The sequence below is a fragment of the Rutidosis leptorrhynchoides genome, chromosome 8, assembly GCF_046630445.1.
Source record: "Rutidosis leptorrhynchoides isolate AG116_Rl617_1_P2 chromosome 8, CSIRO_AGI_Rlap_v1, whole genome shotgun sequence".
Taxonomy (NCBI): Eukaryota; Viridiplantae; Streptophyta; class Magnoliopsida; order Asterales; family Asteraceae; genus Rutidosis; species Rutidosis leptorrhynchoides.
The window spans coordinates 339,226,979-339,249,956 of record NC_092340.1 but is presented as its reverse complement, the minus strand read 5'-3'; the positions used below and the strand labels follow the sequence as shown (position 1 = coordinate 339,249,956).

At 33.6% G+C, this 22,978-nt stretch overlaps 1 pseudogene; it reads left to right on the top strand.

Moving 5' to 3' along the window:
• Window positions 1-2,139: 2,139 nt before the first annotated feature.
• LOC139864549 (PH, RCC1 and FYVE domains-containing protein 1-like) overlaps window positions 2,140-22,978 on the top strand; it is a 147,334-nt pseudogene continuing 126,495 nt past the window's right edge.

Here is a 22,978-nt window from a genome sequence, read left to right as displayed (position 1 = left end):
TATATATATATATATATATATATATATATATATATATATATATATATATATATATATGTCACTGACGTGAAAAAGACATATTCAATGGGGTGATACACATAAGTTAACTGATCATTAAATATAATAAAGATGATTTAAACATATTCATGAATCTAAGTTATGATTAGAGTTACTAAAGATGATCATTACAAATAGATTAGTTGTGATTAGAGTTGATGAACATGTTAAATTACTAAAGAGATGATTTAATCATATTCATGAATCTAAGTCATTTAATAGAAGTAAACATATGATCGAATGAAATGGTGTATTACTAAAAATTTACAAGAGAAATAGAAGAACACTTGTATATATACTTTAATAGAAGATGCATGTTGAAAATAAAATTGTAAATAATTAATATGAATGCAAACAAAAAGTCACACAGATTTCAATTTTTCAATTTTAAAAATGCAAGCAGATAGATAGTTAATTCATCAGGTTATCAGGTAGATTTTAACAATATTTAATTCCTAGACTTATAGAATTTGCTGTTTGGTCCAAAACTTTCTGAGGTGGCCAAGGCCACCCCTAGCCCTAAGAAAGCTCCGTCTCTGCATATAGTTTAAAACATACTTTGTTGGTTAAATACAAAATTCAGCGACAACTTTCCAAGTTGCCGATTACTTTGAAATTCAGTCAAACTCAGTCAAAACTCCTGAGTACTCCCCGAGATGCCGATTACTCTCTAAAACGTATTGCTAGTTATTGATTTCGTACATAGAAAAGAGAAAAAAAATTAGATTGAGCATATTGGCAACCACAAAATGTAGCCACAATCACATATATCATATATACTTAATATTCCGGAGTCCTTTTATTCAAAGGTTCTTTAAGGTCCTTCCCACTGATAAAGCACCAAAGTATGATCCGGGTGCTCTATGATAATAGCTAAACACTCATGTGCTTGATCTTTGACTAAAAGGGTTAGGTTGTAAGTTAAACCAATAAAATGATACCTTTGACTGGATGAACGTACACGTATTAAATTAATTGTAGTTAATGAAATGATTTTTTTTATAAATTTTATTCAGAGAGAATTTGATTATTCCACTCTCATAAATACGTAAGAACCTTTTTCTTTAACATACTCAAGCTCATATAGATTATAGATATACTACTACTTTTAAGGTGTGTATCTATATCTATATATATACTCCTTTCTTCCTGCAATTTAAATTCTTTTCTTCCTGCAAAAACACACATACACAGAATCAAATTCATTCACAACATTTAATTCACTTTCGTCATCTTGATCGAAGCCCCATCCATATTTTTTATTTAATTTTATTCAATGTGATCAAAACTATTATCGCGAGAATTAGTACAAAAAACAATATTTGATTTATTTTTAGAATATAATCTTCGTCCGTGCTGCTTAGTTTTGGATTGTGTATGATGACGTGAGTAAATTAAAAAATGATTGTGATTGTAATGCATGCGGTTAGTTAATTAAGGTGAAATATGAGGTTAATTTTAGGTAACTGTAGTTAGGTTTTAGTTTCAGAGATGATGTTGATAGATGCAAACTCCAGGGATGATTTCTGATGCCAGTAGGACTGTTACTACTGATATATAAAATAAATAAAATAATATTAGAATATTTGATTATCAAGTGCATGTTTATTGTTAGTGTTTTATTCTTAGATTATTAAATTACTAATTACTATGGTAGTAATAGTTTTTTTTTTCCTGTATTTTATTAGCATGTTACAGTGATGTTTTGGTATTAAAAGTGGATTTGTGGTATCTAATAAATGTAAACTGATTCATTAGGTTTCAATCTAGAAGGTAAACAATGTGTTTGTTTTTTATGTTATTTGAATTTGTTCTGTAATCGGGATATAGGGCAGGGTGTTTTTCTTTTTCTTTCGGAAGGTTAATGCAGGGTGTTATGACTTATGTCCATACCATAAGGTACCACCAAAGGACTAAAGATTATCAAATGCAAACTATGGTATCATCCATGTTAACTTGATCTAATTAAAAGTAACTGTTTCTTGTTATCCGATATTACTTTCTTAACTGGTTTATGCACTTTCTCTAGTAAATCTATCTTTATTACTGATATGTGATGTATGCATTTAACGTAATATCCGGATGATATTCATTATCGGCAATTACTGCTTTAAAGAAGGGGCTTATCTTCTCAAATATGGAAGAAGAGGGAAGCCTAAGTTTTGTCCCTTCAGGCTAGCTAATGTAAGTTTTGTCAAATCTTGGTGCTATAATTACTCACCCTTTTTTTTAGATTTAATTTATGTAAATCTTATTATTATAGCTCAGTAATTAAATAAACTATAAAATAAAATGTTGATTTGATATGATATGATGTTTCAGGATGAATCGGTTCTCATATGGTTTTCTAGAAAAGAGGAAAAACACCTTAGACCAAGTCATGTCTCTAGAATTGTTTCAGGGCAGCCAACTGTAAGTTCCTATGGTAAAACTTATACTGTAAGTTATCTGGGGCAGTACCATTATACCATGAACTGTTGATAACTCGTTTTAGTTAAAATAAAAGTTGTTTTGATGGTTGTGGAAAGTAATTAACTGATTCTGAAATAACAATACGATTCTCCTGATGATAAAATTGCATGAATTATCATGCACATAAATTAACATACTATACACTAATATACACTCACTCATGTTTTCTTAGGATTAAAAATAATTGATGTTTTACTTGGAACTTGTTAAATTACATGTATAGTTCTATACTTTTTCCTTACCATGAATTAACGTACCATTTTGATTTGATTTTCTTTATGTAGCCAACCTTTCAAAGGTATCCGCGGCCTGAGAAAGAGTGTCAATCATTTTCTTTACTATATAACGACAGATCTCTATATTTGGTAAGATAGTCATCCCTTTTCTTGACACATATTGTTTTTACATAGTTGTATTATTAATTGTCAAGAACAAGTTTTTGTGATTCATATAAATATTCTTGAACTTAGTAGTTAATTATTTAATGTTTCTAGATATGCAAGGATAAGGATGAAGCCGAGGTATGGTTTAGTGGTCTTAAAAGCTTTAATATCACGTAGCCGTCAAAGGAAATGGAGAACAGAATCAAGTGATGGTATCCCATCTGAATCTACTGTTAGAAATCGGGTATAAATTGACTGACAGATTCGTTCTTGAATCGTGTAATCACTATCTCTATAAAGTATTTCAACCCTACGATTGCCTTGGTTGCACGAAATCTTTACAGGGATAAGACAAGAACGCGATCAGTGTTTTTGGCAATGAAATCACTGATCAAATTGTTAGAGAATATGTGTATGTTTCTGTTTGTTGATGAATGCAGAGAATTGATGGAAAAACGTCCACCAAATTGTTATATAAAACAGTTAAAACCGAAAGGGTGTATCCCTTCATATTTGGCGGGAAAATTGGTTATACAGAAAAGGTATAACTGTTGAAATCCCAGCCAGGGGCGCTGCCCCTTGGACCCCGCCAGTTACGGGCGTGTACTCCACACTCTCCGAACCCGTTGTTAAGTATAGCTAGCTAACACCTACATTCAAGTAAATCACAACTAACTAAAATGCACGTTGGATGACACTAAAATCACCAACAAATCCCCCCATTTTAGTGTAATCCTTGATTTACTAAAATAACTAAACAAACAGAACAAACTAATGCATAAATGAAAATGTTTCAGAAATTAAATTTTCACTTAGTATAATATTTACGAGAATTCGAGTATCAGGGTGTTTCAGAAATTGAACCCTTACAATCGTATGAAAACTATAAAATATTATACACATCAGTTTCTTACATATCTCTATAACAATCTTGACACTATTATAAGCCATGTGTCCCAATCCTTCAGTGAACATATTGGCAGCTAAGTCCAAAGCTCCATTGAAGCGACAAAACTTCATGCTCACATAGGTTGTCCTTTTATATCTTGCACCTGCATATGCAATTTTTCAAAAGAACTATTAAGAAGAATAACTTCAACCTAACTCAACTTGCAGGTCTAAACACATACTTTGGGATCAGAATTTTATGTGTTTCAATCTTTAGAAAGTAAGCTTACCTCATTGAATTCAGCTTCTAGCGTTGTACTAGAAGGAAATTGGGCGTCTCACTTTGGAAGATTTATGTGGACTTCAATCCCACTCAGCCGACTTGTGCACTAAGTCTCGGGCTAATGCTTTAGTCAAGTGATCCGCTAAATTTTGTTGTGATCTAACGAAACTTATGGATATCACTCCATGTGAAATCAGCTCGTGAACCATACTGTGTCTAACACCTAAGTGTCTAGACTTTCCATTGTACATTTGGCTTTAAGCCTTAGCCAAAGTAGCTTCACTGTCACAACGGATGGAAATAGGAGATATTAGCTTCGGCCACAAAGGAATTTCATGAATCAGATTCCTCAACCAATCAGCTTCCTTACCAGCTGCAGCTAAAGCTACAAATTCAGACTCCATGGTTGAATTTGTAATGCATGTTTGTTTCTTAGAAGCCCATGATATAGCACCTCCTCCAAGTAGGAATATTCAACCAGTCGTAGATGAATGATCTTAGACGTTAGTTATCCAACTTGCATCCGAATATCCTTCTAAAACTAAAGGGAACCCAGTATAAGTGATACCATAATTCATAGTACCCTTTAAATACTTGAATACTCTAACCACGGCACGCCAATGAGTAGCATTTGGATTACTAGTAAACCTACTCAGTTTTCCCACTATGAAAGCAATATCGGGGCGTGTGCTTGTCATAGCATACATCAAACATCCAATTGCTCGAGAGTACTCAAGCTGTGATACAGCTTTACCCGAATGGGGCATAAGCTTCACAGTTGTATCAACGGGAGTATTCAAGGGAGAACATTGATCACACTTAAACCATTTCAGAATCTTCTCAATATAATGAGATTGTGTGATCGTGATACCTCTATGATCCTTTTTGATCCTTATGCCTAGGATTACATCCGCCACTCCCATGTCCTTCATGGAGAACTTCGAAGATAAAACTCCTTTATTCTATCAACTTGATCTTGGTCAGTACCAAAGATCAACATGTCATCTACGTATAAGCAAATGATCACACCTTTTCCAGATTGATCGAATTTGCTATATACACATTTGTCAGATTGATTTAGTACAAAACCATTAGACAACACCACATCATCAAACTTCTGATGCCACTTCTTGGGAGCTTGTTTCAGCACGTACAAGGATTTAACCAACTTGCACACCTTATGCTCATGACCTGGCATAACAAACCCTTCTGGTTATCTCATATACAATTCCTCTTCTAAATCACCATTCAAGAATACTGTTTTGACATCCATTTGATGGATCACTAGATCATACGTAGCAGCAAGTGCTATTAACAATCTAATAGTATTAATACGAGCAACAGGAGCATATGTATCGAAATAATCAATACCCTCCTTTTGTTTAAAGCCTTGGATAACCAATCTAGCTTTAAACTTATCAATTGTGCCATTGACTTTCATCTTCTTCTTGAAGATCCACTTGTTTCCCAAAGGTTTGCATCCCGGTGGTAAATCTGTTAATACCCAAGTATTATTCTCCAAAATAGAACTCATCTCGTCGTCAATTGCTTCTTTCCAAAAAGCAACGTCACGAGATTTCATAGCCTCATCAAAGGTTCTAGGATCATCATCTATATTATAATAGTAAGAAAATTGTGACTTAACACAATCTCTCGATCCTTCAACTAGGTAAAGTTGAAAATCAGAACCATACGACTTGGGTGTCCTAGTTCTAGAACCCCTACGAGGTTCTAGTGACTCACTTGGAATTTCTTCCAAGTTAACTCCTTGTGTAGTCTCATTTGAATGAGAAATCACGTCCCTTGGTCTAGGTATTGATGTAAAACGGGATTCATCAAATATTGCATCTCTTGATTCTATAACGGTGTTAATCGAAATAAAATCATTAGGTTCTATCACATAAAACCTAAGAACTTTGGAATGCTCAGCATATCCAATAAAGATGCAATCAATACCTCTTTCACCCAAAGTTTTCCTTTTGGGTTCGGTTAATCTTACAATTGCCCGACATCCCAAACTCGCAAATAATGCAAGTTTGGTTGTTTCTTGTACCAAAGTTCATAAGGAGTCATAGTTCCTCTTTTATTAGGAACTCTATTCAAAATGTGACAAGCCGTTAACATGGCTTCTCCCCAAAATCCGTCACTCAAACCCGAGTACGTCATCATGGAATTAACCATTTCCTTGAGAGACCTATTTTTCCTCTCAGCTACACCATTTTGTTGTGGTGTATATGGAGCTGTAGTTTGAAGAATAATCCCTACAGATTGGAAATACATTAGATCATAATACTCACCACCTCTATCGGTGCGCAACGTTTTAATTAAACCATTTTGTTGTAATTCCACTTCAGTCTTATAGATTTTAAATTTGTCTAAGGCCTCATCTTTAGCATGCAAAAGATAAACATAGTAAAACCTAGACGCATCATCTATAAATGTGATTACATACTTCTTATTTCCTAAAGAAGGTGTTGCATGAAAATCACAAAGGTCACTATGAATTAGTTCTAAATTCAAAGACGTCCTGTTTATGGTCTTAAAAGGTTGTCTCGTGATTTTATTCAACATACAAGTATTACATTTTTCATAACATTTTTCAAAGGTAGGAATCAAATAAACTTTAGATATTTCATACATTCTTTTATAATATACATGTCCTAGATGCGAATGCCATAAACTTGACTCATTTGAACTAGAACTAATCATGCAAGCAGAATTATCAACAACAGGAACATTCTTAAGATTCAACATAAACATACCATTATTATAGTATCTAAATCCAATAAACATGCCACCCTTCGACAAGATATACTTATTGGATTCAAATACTTGTTTATAACCACACTTATTTAATATAGGATTCGAAATCAAATTCTTTCTCAACCCATGAACATACACAACATTATTTAAAGTAATTGTCTTATCAGAACTAAATTGTAAAACAACATCCCCACGACCAAGGACAGGAGTGACTGATTCGTTCCCCATGTGAAGCACATCATCATCAGGTTGAAATGTCTTAAACCAACAGCGATCTTTACATGCATGACATGTGGCCCTGGAATCAATCCACCACGCTATGTTATCATCATGCACATAAAATGCTTCATAAATATGTGATACATAATTCTGAACAGAATTTATAATACAATCAAAATTCTGACCTTGGTTAGGAACTTGGTCCTTAGACCCGTTTCCCGAACCCGAACTGCTTGCTCCATCCTTGTTCTTTCCAACACGACATTCTTTCTTAAAGTGACCAGGTTTGTCACAAATCCAACAAGATAGAGATTTCTTATCCTTCTCGTTGGAACCATCGTTGTTCCCTTGAAACTTACGTTTCTTTCCATTAAACTTTTTGTTGTTTTTGTTCCCACGTTTATATCCTCAATCATGTTAACAGAGGATGATGCAACGTCCTTTTCTTTAGTCTTACCACCCTCTTGATCACGTATTGATTCCTCAATACGTAGGGTGCCTCCCAATTCAGTCAAGGACAATTCTTCTTTCTTATGTTTTAACATGTGTTTGAAAGTCTACCATGATGGTGGCAGTTTGTCTATAATTGAAGACACTAAAATGGATTCATCCATTTTCAGATTGTGTTGTGTAAACTGTCCCAAAATTTGAAGAATTTCATGGAACTGTTCCATAACAGGCCTTGAATCTACCATTTTGTAATTATTGAAATTACTCACAAGAAACTTCTTACTCGAAGCATCTTTGGCCATGTATTTGGATTCAAGTGAATCCCATAGTTCCTTAGCAGTTTCTACAGATTGGTAAACATCAAAAAGAGTATCAGACATACCATTTAGAATGTGGCCATGACATATGAAATCATCGTTATCCCACTTATTTCTTCTCCTGATTTGATCCAATGTTGCATCCTCAGGAAGTTCTGGCATGGGGGTGGATAGAACATGAACAACCTTCAACGTTGTTAACAAAAATCGCATCTTCTGTTGCCATCTACGAAAATTAACTCCTTCAAATTTCTCCAGTTTTACAAACTGCCTTGTCATCTCTTCACTGTTTCCCAGACATGATTACAGACTAAATACTTTATAGATTTGTAAGAAATCGGGTATAAATTGATTGCCGGGTTCGTTCTTGAATCGTGTAATCACTGTCTCTATAAAGTATTTCGACCCTATGATTGCCTTGGTTGCACGAAATCTTTACAGGGATAAGACAAGAACGCAATTAGTGTTTTTGACAATGAAATCACTGATTAAATTGTTAGAGAATATGTGTGTGTTTCTGTTTGTTGATGAATGCAGAGAATTGATGGAAAAACGTCCACCAAACTGTTATATAAAATAGTTAAAACTGAAAGGGTGTATCCCATCATATTTGGCGGGAAAATCAGTTATACAGAAAAGGTATAACCTGGGAGCGGGGCCCCAGCCAGGGGCGCTGCCCCTTGGACCCCGCCAGCGGCGCTGCTGTGACAACCCGAAAATTTCCGACCAAATTTAAACTTTATCTTTACCTTATTCCGACACGACAAGCAAAGTTTGTTAAGTTGAATCTCAAGGATTTTAAACTGTGTTCATACATTCTTTTAACCTCGACCAAATTCCGACGATTCACGAACCACTATATAAATGAATATGATTATATATATATATATATATATATATATATATATATATATATATATATATATATTATAACTTGAGAATATTAACAAGGTATTTAAATGTATAATACTTTACAATGAACGTATCTGCTTCAATATGTTTATCAATGGAATTATAAGATAATATCAAATGATTGAGTTATCAAAATTCATTAGGATACGATTTACATGTCTCTGTTGAGAGGTCCACTTTGAATTAGGAAACCTTTCCTTTTAACGGTATTCGGAATAAATGGTAAAGTGATTACAAGTAAGAACAAAGTGTCACTTAACAAGAATTAGACAAAAGTTAGTGGAGATTCCTATTTGATTTTCAATTCATGCTTTACAACATTTTCCTCGTGATTTTTATAAGATAACTATTTTAACTTTCATCTTAAAGATGGAACGTGGAATGTAAATAACTTAGACGTTGAATATCGATATTTTACATTAAGATGATTTCATACGTTTATCTAACCTTTGGACTTTATCCCACGCCTCGTCATCAAACGGTAATTTAAAAACTTGAAACCTATTAAGAGTATATTTAATCTTATTTTTCTAAAACGTTTTACGATATAACAACTTCTACTATTATAACCTTTTTAGTAAAATGATTCTTAAATATATTTAGTTTTGGAAAACAAAGTTTTTATATTTATTTAATATTGTTTCAGACGTACAAAAATATTTTTTGGTTTAAAAAGAACTTTATTATAAAAACGTTTTATAAGATAATTTGTTCATAAGTTTTAAAGAACTTAATTAAAGATTTGTATTATAAATTACATATATATATATATATATATATATATATATATATATATATATATATATATATATATATATATATATATATATATATATATATATATATATATATATATATATATATTGTTTCAAAAATGTAAACGTGATACGACATAATATTTTCTATTACTTAAACAATTTTTAAAATGAACTTTGAAATATAATTCTGAAAAACTAAACGTTATATTATTAAATAGATATTTCAATTATATATAAGATGTACAAAATTATATTTTTTAATAAGAATATATATATATATATATATATATATATATATATATATACAATACGTTAATGTATAATTTAAATATAAAACGTTTCGATATTATTAAACTTATTTTAATAAACAACGAGACACTGATTTATAGAAGCAAATGACCACAACACTGAAATGAAAAGATTATACTTTGGGTAATATAGATTATAGATGATTAATTCTAATTATTGATAATAGGTACACGTCGTGTAACATAAAGAGCTAGTTTTCTAAACTTACGAAAATCCGTTCGAGAAACCTAAACCTGAACATAAGTCGAGAGACAACGTACGCGTCATCGAAATGGAAATTATAAATTAACTATGTACGTAAATATAATATAATATATAATTAATTATATAAATTAAATAAATATATATTAAATAAATTAAACGAGTGTCGGCAGCCCTTGTTGGTGGGTTATGAGCTGGAAAAGACAGCCATGCGATCGCATGGCATCTCCTCACAATACCCAAGCGATCGCATGGTGAGGAGGAAGTGGCCAAGTGCTATAAAGCTCGATTCATTCAATTCTTCTGATCCATTTTTCACACTCTCTATCTCTCTCAATGTATATATATATATATATATATATATATATATATATATATATATATATATATATATATATATATAATAATAATAATAATAATAATAATTATTATTATTATTAATATTAAGATTAATATTATTATTAATCTTATTATAATTATTAGTATTATACATAAAATAATACGACGGAGACATGAGCGAATAAATTCTAAACGGGTTTTACTAGTGGGGCATGAAATGTCCCGTTCTTATTGATTAAAAACGTTCCATATTAATTGATTTCGTTGCGAGGTTTTGACCTCTATATGAGACGTTTTTCAAAGACTGCATTCATTTTAAAACAAACCATAACCTTTATTTCATCAATAAAGGTTTAAAAAGCTTTACGTAGATTATCAAATAATGATAATCTAAAATATCCTGTTTACACACGACCATTACATAATGGTTTACAATACAAATATGTTACAACAAAATAAGTTTCTTGAATGCAGTTTTTACATAATATCATACAAGCATGGACTCCAAATCTCGTCCTTATTTAAGTATGCGATAGTGGAAGCTCTTAATAATCACCTGAGAATAAACATGCTTAAAACGTCAACAAAAATGTTGGTGAGTTATAGGTTTAACCTATATATATCAAATCATAATAATAGACCACAAGATTTCATATTTCAATACACATCCCATACATAGAGATAAAAATCATTCATATGGTGAACACCTGGTAACCGACATTAACAAGATGCATATATAAGAATATCCCCATCATTCCGGGACACCCTTCGGATATGATATAAATTTCGAAGTACTAAAGCATCCGGTACTTTGGATGGGGTTTGTTAGGCCCAATAGATCTATCTTTAGGATTCGCGTCAATTAGGGTGTCTGTTCCCTAATTCTTAGATTACCAGACTTAATAAAAAGGGGCATATTCGATTTCGATAATTCAACCATAGAATGTAGTTTCACGTACTTGTGTCTATTTTGTAAATCATTTATAAAACCTGCATGTATTCTCATCCCAAAAATATTAGATTTTAAAAGTGGGACTATAACTCACTTTCACAGATTTTTACTTCATCGGGAAGTAAGACTTGGCCACTGGTTAATTCACGAACCTATAACAATATATACATATATATCAAAGTATGTTCAAAATATATTTACAACACTTTTAATATATTTTGATGTTTTAAGTTTATTAAGTCAGCTGTCCTCGTTAATAACCTACAACTAGTTGTCCACAGTTAGATGTACAGAAATAAATCGATAAATATTATCTTGAATCAATCCACGACCCAGTGTATACGTATCTCAGTATTGATCACAACTCAAACTATATATATTTTGGAATCAACCTCAACCCTGTATAGCTAACTCCAACATTCACATATAGAGTGTCTATGGTTGTTCCGAAATATATATAGATGTGTCGACATGATAGGTCGAAACATTGTATACGTGTCTATGGTATCTCAAGATTACATAATATACAATACAAGTTGATTAAGTTATGGTTGGAATAGATTTGTTACCAATTTTCACGTAGCTAAAATGAGAAAAATTATCCAATCTTGTTTTACCCATAACTTCTTCATTTTAAATCCGTTTTGAGTGAATCAAATTGCTATGGTTTTATATTGAACTATATTTTATGAATCTAAACAGAAAAAGTATAGGTTTATAGTCAGAAAAATAAGTTACAAGTCGTTTTTGTAAAGGTAGTCATTTCAGTCGAAAGAACGACGTCTAGATGACCATTTTAGAAAACATACTTCCACTTTGAGTTTAACCATAATTTTTGGATATAGTTTCATGTTCATAATAAAAATCATTTTCTCAGAATAACAACTTTTAAATCAAAGTTTATCATAGTTTTTAATTAACTAACCCAAAACAGCCCGCGGTGTTACTACGACGGCGTAAATCCGGTTTTACGGTGTTTTTCGTGTTTCCAGGTTTTAAATCATTAAGTTAGCATATCATATAGATATAGAACATGTGTTTAGTTGATTTTAAAAGTCAAGTTAGAAGGATTAACTTTTGTTTGCGAACAAGTTTAGAATTAACTAAACTATGTTCTAGTGATTACAACTTTAAACCTTCGAATAAGATAGCTTTATATGTATGAATTGAATGATGTTATGAACATCATTACTACCTTAAGTTCCTTGGATAAACCTACTGGAAAAGAGAAAAATGGATCTAGCTTCAACGGATCCTTGGATGGCTCAAAGTTCTTGAAGCAGAATCATGACACGAAAACAAGTTCAAGTAAGATCATCACTTGAAATAAGATTGTTATAGTTATAGAAATTGAACCAAAGTTTGAATATGATTATTACCTTGTATTAGAATGATAACCTACTGTAAGAAACAAAGATTTCTTGAGGTTGGATGATCACCTTACAAGATTGGAAGTGAGCTAGCAAACTTGAAAGTATTCTTGATTTTATGTAACTAGAACTTGTAAAATATATGAAGAACACTTAGAACTTGAAGATAGTACTTGAGAGAGATCAATTAGATGAAGAAAATTGAAGAATGAAAGTGTTTGTAGGTGTTTTTGGTCGTTGGTGTATGGATTAGATATAAAGGATATGTAATTTTGTTTTCATGTAAATAAGTCATGAATGATTACTCATATTTTTGTAATTTTATGAGATATTTCATGCTAGTTGCCAAATGATGGTTCCCACATGTTTTAGGTGACTCACATGGGCTGCTAAGAGCTAATCATTGGAGTGTATATACCAATAGTACATACATCTAAAAGCTGTGTATTGTACGAGTACGAATACGGGTGCATACGAGTAGAATTGTTGATGAAACTGAACGAGGATGTAATTGTAAGCATTTTTGTTAAGTAGAAGTATTTTGATAAGTGTATTGAAGTCTTTCAAAAGTGTATAAATACATATTAAAACACTACATGTATATACATTTTAACTGAGTCGTTAAGTCATCGTTAGTCGTTACATGTAAATGTTGTTTTGAAACCTTTAGGTTAACGATCTTGTTAAATGTTGTTAACCCAATGTTTATAATATCAAATGAGATTTTAAATTATTATATTATCATGATATTATCATGTATGAATATCTCTTAATATGATATATATACATTAAATGTCTTTACAACGATAATCGTTACATATATGTCTCGTTTAAAAATCATTAAGTTAGTAGTCTTATTTTTACATATGTAGTTCATTGTTAATATACTTAATGATATGCTTACTTATCATAGTATCATTTTAACTATATATATATCCATATATATGTCATCATATAGTTTTTACAAGTTTTAACGTTCGTGAATCACCGGTCAACTTGGGTGGTTAATTGTCTATATGAAACATATTTCAATTAATCAAGTCTTAAAAGTTTGATTTCTTAACATGTTGGAAATATTTAATCATGTAAATATCAATCTCAATTAATATATATAAACATGGAAAAGTTCGGGTCACTACAGTACCTACCCGTTAAATAAATTTCGTCCCGAAATTTTAAGCTGTTGAAGGTGTTGACGAATCTTCTGGAAATAGATGCGGGTATTTCTTCTTCATCTGATCTTCACGCTCCCAGGTGAACTCGGGTCCTCTACGAGCATTCCATCGAACCTTAACAATTGGTATCTTGTTTTGCTTAAGTCTTTTAACCTCACGATCCATTATTTCGACGGGTTCTTCGATGAATTGAAGTTTTTCGTTGATTTGGATTTCATCTAACGGAATAGTGAGATCTTCTTTAGCAAAACATTTCTTCAAATTCGAGACGTGGAAAGTGTTATGTACAGCCGCGAGTTGTTGAGGTAACTCAAGTCGGTAAGCTACTGGTCCTACACGATCAATAATCTTGAATGGTCCAATATACCTTGGATTTAATTTCCCTCGTTTACCAAATCGAACAACGCCTTTCCAAGGTGCAACTTTAAGCATGACCATCTTTCCAATTTCAAATTCTATATCTTTTCTTTTAATGTCAGCGTAGCTCTTTTGTCGACTTTGGGCGGTTTTCAACCGTTGTTGAATTTGGATGATCTTCTCGGTAGTTTCTTGTATAATCTCCGGACCCGTAATCTGTCTATCCCCCACTTCACTCCAACAAATCGGAGACCTGCACTTTCTACCATAAAGTGCTTCAAACGGCGCCATCTCAATGCTTGAATGGTAGCTGTTGTTGTAGGAAAATTCTGCTAACGGTAGATGTCGATCCCAACTGTTTCCGAAATCAATAACACATGCTCGTAGCATGTCTTCAAGTGTTTGTATCGTCCTTTTGCTCTGCCCATCAGTTTGTGGATGATAGGCAGTACTCATGTCTAGACGAGTTCCTAATGCTTGCTGTAATGTCTGCCAGAATCTTGAAATAAATCTGCCATCCCGATCAGAGATAATAGAGATTGGTATTCCATGTCTGGAGACGACTTCCTTCAAATACAGTCATGCTAACTTCTCCATCTTGTCATCTTCTCTTATTGGCAGGAAATGTGCTGATTTGGTGAGACGATCAACTATTACCCAAATAGTATCAAAACCACTTGCAGTCCTTGGCAATTTAGTGATGAAATCCATGGTAATGTTTTCCCATTTCCATTCCGGGATTTCGGGTTGTTGAAGTAGACCTGATGGTTTCTGATGCTCAGCTTTGACCTTAGAACACGTCAAACATTCTCCTACGTATTTAGTAACATCGGCTTTCATACCCGGCCACCAAAAATGTTTCTTGAGATCCTTGTACATCTTCCCCGTTCCAGGATGTATTGAGTATCTGGTTTTATGAGCTTCTCTAAGTACCATTTCTCTCATATCTCCAAATTTTGGTACCCAAATCCTTTCAGCCCTATACCGGGTTCTGTCTTCCCGAATATTAAGATGCTTCTCCGATCCTTTGGGTATTTCATCCTTTAAATTTCCCTCTTTTAAAACTCCTTGTTGCACCTCCTTTATTTGAGTAGTAAGGTTATTATGAATCATTATATTCATAGATTTTACTCGAATGGGTTCTCTGTCCTTCCTGCTCAAGGCATCGACTACCACATTTGCCTTCCCCGGGTGGTAACGAATCTCAAAGTCGTAATCATTCAATAATCCAATCCACCTACGCTGCCTCATATTCAGTTGTTTCTGATTAAATATGTGTTGAAGACTTTTGTGGTCGGTACATATAATACTTTTGACCCCATATAAGTAGTGCCTCCAAGTCTTTAATGCAAAAACAACCGCGCCTAATTCCAAATCATGCGTCGTATAATTTTGTTCGTGAATCTTCAATTGTCTAGACGCATAAGCAATCACCTTCGTTCGTTGCATTAATACACAACCGAGACCTTGCTTTGATGCGTCACAATAAATCACAAAATCATCATTCCCTTCAGGCAATGACAATATAGGTGCCGTAGTTAGCTTTTTCTTCAATAACTGAAACGCTTTCTCTTGTTCATCATTCCATTCAAATTTCTTCCCTTTATGCGTTAATGCAGTTAAGGGTTTTGCTATTCTGGAAAAGTCTTAGATGAACCTTCTGTAGTAACCAGCTAGTCCTAAAAATGGGCGTATGTGTTTCGGAGTTTTTGGGGTTTCCCACTTTTCAACAGTTTCTATCTTTGCCGGATCCACCTTAATACCTTCTTTGTTCACTATGTGACCGAGGAATTGAACTTCTTCCAACCAAAATGCACACTTTGAAAACTTAGCGTACAATTCTTCCTTCCTCAATACTTCTAACACCTTTCTCAAATGTTCACCGTGTTCTTGGTCATTCTTTGAGTAAATAAGTATGTCATCAATGAAAACAATGACAAACTTGTCAAGGTATGGTCCACACACTCGGTTCATAAGGTCCATGAAAACAGCTGGTGCATTAGTTAAACCAAACGGCATGACCATAAACACGTAATGACCGTAACGTGTTCTGAAAGCAGTCTTTGGAATATCATCTTCTTTCACCCGCATTTGATGATACCCGGAACGTAAGTCAATCTTTGAATAAACAGACGAGCCTTGTAGTTGATCAAATAAGTCGTCGATTCTCGGTAGTGGGTAGCGGTTCTTGATGGTAAGTTTGTTCAACTCTCGGTAGTCGATACACAACCTGAATGTACCATCTTTCTTCTTGACAAACAAAACAGGAGCTCCCCACGGTGATGTGCTTGGTCGAATGAAACCACGCTCTAAAAGTTCTTGTAATTGGCTTTGCAGTTCTTTCATCTCGCTGGGTGCGAGTCTGTAAGGAGCACGAGGTATTGGTGCAGCTCCTGGTACAAGATCTATTTGAAATTCAACGGATTGCTGTGGGGGTAATCCCGGTAATTCTTTCGGAAATACATCGGGAAATTCTTTTGCAATGGGAACATCATTGATGCTCTTTTCTTCAGTTTGTACTTTCTCGACGTGTGCTAGAACAGCATAGCAACCTTTTCTTATTAGTTTTTGTGCCTTCAAATTACTAATAAGATGTAGCTTCGTGTTGCCCTTTTCTCCGTACACCATTAAGGGTTTTCCTTTTTCTCGTATAATGTGAATTGCATTTTTGTAACAGACGATCTCTGCTTTCACTTCTTTCAACCAGTCCATACCGATTATCACATCAAAACTCCCTAACTCTACTGGTATCAAATCAATCTTAAATGTTTCGCTAACCAGTTTAATTTCTCGATTCTGACATATATTATCTGCTGAAATTAATTTACCATTTGCTAATTCGAGTAAAAATTTACTATCCAAAGGCGTCAATGGACAACTTAATTTAGCACAAAAATATCTACTCATATAGCTTCTATCCGCACCCGAATCAAATAAAACGTAAGCAGATTTATTGTCGATAAGAAACGTACCCGTAACAAGCTCCGGGTCTTCCTGTGCCTCTACCGCATTAATATTGAAAACTCTTCCGCGGCCTTGTCCATTCGTGTTCTCCTGGTTCGGGCAATTTCTAATAATGTGGCCCGGTTTTCCACATTTATAACAAACTACATTGGCATAACTTGCTCCGACACTACTTGCTCCACCATTACTCGTTCCGACACCATTTATTCCTTTCGTTCTATTAACCCCTGGTCCGTAGACCTCACACTTCGCCGCGCTATGACCATTTCTTTTACACTTGTTGTAAAATTTGGTGCAGAACCCCGAGTGATACTTTTCACACCTTTGGCATAGCTGCTTCTGATTGTTGTTGTTGTTGCGGTTATTATTGTTGTTGGAATGATTGTTGTAGTTGCTGTTGCTGTTGTTGTTGTTGTTGTTGGGCCGTTTGTTGTAGTTGCGATTGATGTTGCAATTGTTGGGATAATTGTTGCGATTATTGTTGTAATTGTTGTTGTTGTTGTATTGGTGATTCTTATCACCATTTTCCTCCCACTTTCTTTTGACTTGCTTCACATTGGCCTCTTCAGCACTCTGTTCTTTAATTCTTTCTTCAATCTGGTTCACTAGTTTGTGAGCCATTCTACATGCCTGTTGTATGGAGGTGGGCTCGTGTGAACTTATATCTTCTTGGATTCTTTTCGGTAATCCTTTCACAAACGCGTCGATCTTCTCTTCCTCATCTTCGAACGCTCCCGGACACAATAGGCACAATTCTGTGAATCGTCTTTCGTACGTGGTAATATCAAATCCTTGGGTTCGTAACCCTCTAAGTTCTGTCTTGAGCTTATTGACCTCGGTTCTGGGACGGTACTTCTCGTTCATCAAGTGCTTGAATGCTGACCACGGTAGTGCGTACGCATCGTCTTGTCCCACTTGCTCTAGATAGGTATTCCACCATGTTAACGCAGAACCTGTGAAGGTATGCGTAGCGTACTTCACTTTGTCCTCTTCAGTACACTTACTTATGGCAAACACCGATTCGACCTTCTCGGTCCACCGTTTCAATCCGATCGGTCCTTCGGTTCCATCAAATTCCAAAGGTTTGCAGGCAGTGAATTCATTGTAGGTGCATCCTACATGATTTCCTGTACTGCTAGATCCAAGGTTATTGTTGGTATGTAGCGCAGCCTGTACTGCGGCTATGTTTGAAGCTAGAAAAGTACGGAATTCCTCTTCATTCATATTCACGGTGTGTCGAGTAGTCGGTGCCATTTCCTTCAAAATAGTCAAATGGAACAAGTTAATCATACAGAATATTAAGAGTAGTTAATAGTATTTCGTAGCATAATATGAACTCATTTATAAAAGCTTTTTCTTCATATTAGCTGATGTCGAACGAGGTGTATATAAAATAGTTTATAATTTTAGCAGGAAATACTATTAAATACGATACAATTTTACACAAGATATTTATTTATTTATAGAATGGATATACTTAAACCTTGCTACAACACTTATAGGCAGTGTACCTAATCGTACAGTAGTGTAGTTTTTAGTAAGTCCGGTTCGTTCCACAGGGAAATCTTTAAACAAAGCTCAACGCTATATTAGTTTACTTTTATAAAAATACAAATATATATATAGGTAATATTATTATTATAAAGGGGGGTTTTTACCGTTTAATGACCGGTTTGTCGATTTTAAAACTTTAGTCGCAGTTAAAACCTAATGTAAAATATAAAATACAAGACTTAAATTAAAGCGTAAAGTAAATAACGATAATTAAATTGCGATAAAAGTACGATAAATAAAAGTGCGATAAAATAACAATAAATAAAAGTGCGATAATTAGAAGTGCAATTAAATATAAAATAAAGGAAATTAAATATGAAATAAAAGAATTATGCTTATTTAAACTTCCGTAATCATGATGTTTGACGTGTTGATTTTAGTTTTATGCCCATGGGTTAATTGTCCTTTGTCCTGGATTATTCAATATGTCCGTCTGGTTTTTGTCCATAACAGTCCATCAGTCATAAATATAAATTGCAAGTGTCCTTGTCAAATTATTATTATACCCGAAGATAAATATTCCAACTAATTGGGGATTCGAATTGTAACAAGGTTTTAATACTTTGTTTAATGAATACACCAGGTTATCGACTGCGTGTAAACCAAGGTTTTACTACTTTGTTAACAATTACACCAATTACCCTTGAATGTAATTTCACCCCTGTTTTAATTATTCTAGTGGCTATTAATCCATTCCCGTGTCCGGTTAAATGAACGATTATTCGTACAAATAAATACCCCGCCCATCGTGTCCGATCGAGTGTATATGGTAATTTATAGGGACGCCCAATTGTAAATCTTTATATTAACATTAACAAACTTTCATTTAGTTAAACAAATATAAAGCCCATTAATAGCCCATAGTCTAGTTTCCACAAGTGTCGTTCTTTTGTCCAAACCCCAATTATGGTACAAAGCCCAATTACCCAATTTTAGTAATTAGCCCAACATCATGATTACTTCGTTTTAAACAAGCATAATAATAACTTAGCTACGAGACATTAATATAAAAAGGTTGAACATAACTTACAATGATTAAAAATAGCGTAGCGTTACACGGACAGAATTTCGACTTACACCCTTACAACATTCGCTAACATACCCTTATTATTAGAATTATAATTAAAATTAAAATATAAATTATAAATATAAATATATATTATTCGTATATATTGAGAGAGATTGAGAAAAAAAAGATGATAAATTCGATCAGAATTCGGTTGGCTTTATAGCCAGAAGTGAAATTTGGGGCTCCGCGACTCGCGGCAAAATGGCCTTAAAACTCCGCGAGTCGCGGAGAGGTATTTTCATTTCACACCCTTGGAGTTTCTGGCTGCCGACGGTTTTAATAATATATATATATAATATATATATAATTAATATAATTAATTATATATTATATTATATTTATATACATAGTTAACTTGTAATTTTTAGTCCGTTGCGTCGAGCGTTAAGAGTTGACTCTGGTCCCGGTTCCGGTTTTTCGAACGTCCTTGCGTACAATTTAATATCTTGTACTTTGCGTTTTGAATCTTGTACTCTTGTGATTTCGAGACGTTTCTTATCAATAATTGGAACCTTTTTGATTGTCTTTTGTTCTTTTGAGCTTTTTGGTCGTTTGCGTCTTCAAATCGTCGAATCTGTCTTTTGTCTTCACCTTTTATTATTTAAACGAATATCACTTGTAAATAGAACAATTGCAACTAAAAGCTTGTCTTTCTTGAGGAATAATGCTATGAAATATATGTTCGTTTTTAGCATTATCAAATATTCCCACACTTGAGCGTTGCTTGTCCTCAAGCAATATTGTCTTGAAATACTAGAATCACTTCTTTATTCTTCACACTTTGTACATCAGTGATTTCTATACGGCGGTATAAACAATGGTAGTAACGATATGGTTTACAGTCCCACATGACTATAAAAATTTAGATCCATTAAGGAAATTGGATCTTTATGAAAACATTTGATCTTTTGAAAATTAAATCTAGTTTTTTTTACCCTAGATAAGTTTTCCGGAATAACCCTTTACCGGTGTTTGCAAAATATTTTTGTGGGTTTGGTGGGTTTCAGATTTGAAAATTTTAGCTCAAAACTTGCGGTTTTGTGTCACTCACTTGCTAACCTTGTATTTGGAAAGCAACACGTCCAGTTTACTTGTTCCGTATATTACCTTTCGGCAAACTACCGTCCGGTTGTAAAGGAAAGCGTTGAACAAGCAACTGTTTAAGGCAATGTCCCGTGACATGCTTTTGATTATGGTTTATAACGTGTCGGACGCAATTACTATCCTTGGTAGGAGCAATAGTAAAACTCACCCTTATAATTTTTCGGTCTGGCACAAGGTCCTGTCTTTGACCATGCTATGCAACCACCGTTCTTACGGTTGACACCCGATTTAGTTCAGGTGACCTAATGAATTCCAGGTGAATTCCTAGGATTTTACGTTCAATGGTAATGAACGTATTGAAAATAGGGTTTTCAGAAAACAAATCGGTTTGTATTTTTGATCAAAATATTTTCTCGTTCAAGCTCGAGTTTAGATATCATCGAATTCCATGAGTTTGAATTCTCAATCTTTAAGGTCAATCTCAAGGATTGAGTGATATCAGTCTTAAAAGCTGATTTTTAATCTTTAAGGAGATTATCCTTTCTGGGGATCTGATTCATTAGTCTTATCCAGCTAATTTGCATGGTGCCTCCCCATTGTACGAGATAAATCCTTCTCATGGTTAGGATAAATCTGACCACTTGGCGACCCTGTTTAATGCTGAGGTCCGTGGATTTCCTGCTGATTTTAGTGATGACTTTTCTAGATTTTTCGTCAACCTACAGCTGGTCTGAACGACAACTTCATGACCTAAATCAAGAAGCGCGTGTCTTTTTCGGAAGACTTTACTTCCTTTTAATGATGGAATTGATTCATCGTGTAGATCCATCTCTTCTTTTCTTTCATTGGGTAAAACAGTTTAGTTTAGTTCAAAGCAAAAGTATTTTCAGTTATTTGTTACAAATATATGTGGCATATGTTTAAAATAACTTGGTAAATTTTCCCACACTTGGCTTTTTATTTTTCTTTTTATCGTCCTCTATTCCATTTTAAATGAATTTTGACGTTTTAGTTTGTTTCTCAATTTATGTCCTTTTTGAGGTAACAATAATTTCGGTGTTAAAACCTAGTTTTATCGTTCATAAATATGTATAAACATGTTTTTGAATTCATTTAATTGAAAATTTTGAAAAATTTTACTAGAATTGGGTAGTCAGTATATAAGACCAGGGCTGTTCTTTATTATCAGAGAGCACTAGATTCTAATACAACTACTGCTTTACTAGTATTTTTAATGGTAACCAAGTGTATAAAGTAAAAAATTTTAAAATCCGAAAGAATTTAATCCCTTCCCACACTTAAGATCTTGCAATGCCCTCATTTGCAAGAAATCAGTAACAATTTAAATTATTGAGGGTGATTTGTGTGAAAATGATTAAATTTTTACCAAAGTTTCCAAATATATTGGCGTTTGTTTGCTGAATGATAAATGGTGCACATCATTTGTTCATTCCGTCTTGTTGTTATTTCACATATATTTTGCATCATTGTCGTCAAAATTACTTGCTTTTGCTGAACTTAATGCCAGTCTTTGAAAATGCGTTGTTTTACCCTGTTGTTTACATAAGATAAACTGCAAACATATATACATATTTTTGAAGTTTGGTATATTACCCCACATTCAAAAATTATTAAAATCTAAGAATAAAAGTTAGATAAATATAAAAATGGTTACAATATTAACAAAAAATATTAAACATATCAATAATTACAAATTACAAAATAAAAATAAAAATAAGTAAACTAAGGATGATATTGGTACCAATAGGGGTTCCACGCATAACCATAAGTGCTATAGAATGCCTCGGCAGGGTCATACGTAGGATATGGTGGCTGCATCTCTATCGACCAAGGAGGGAAGACGGGTTTCGGTGTAGGAATATAGTTTCTACCTATATGTTGGCAATGCGCTATGATCTGGTTCTGATGAACTTGCCAATCTTCAAATGCTCTCTGTCTAGCATTTTCGTATTCCTGAGAAGCTATAAACCTATGCATTTCTTGCCCCCCTCCTACATTACCTTGTTCCTGGTTTCTCTCTACCTGTGGATGTCTACCATTGTATCGTACTGCGGCGTTGTTTCGCCGCTTCAAAACTTTCGCACCATGGTACACATTTAAACCTATAGTGTCGCGGGGTTC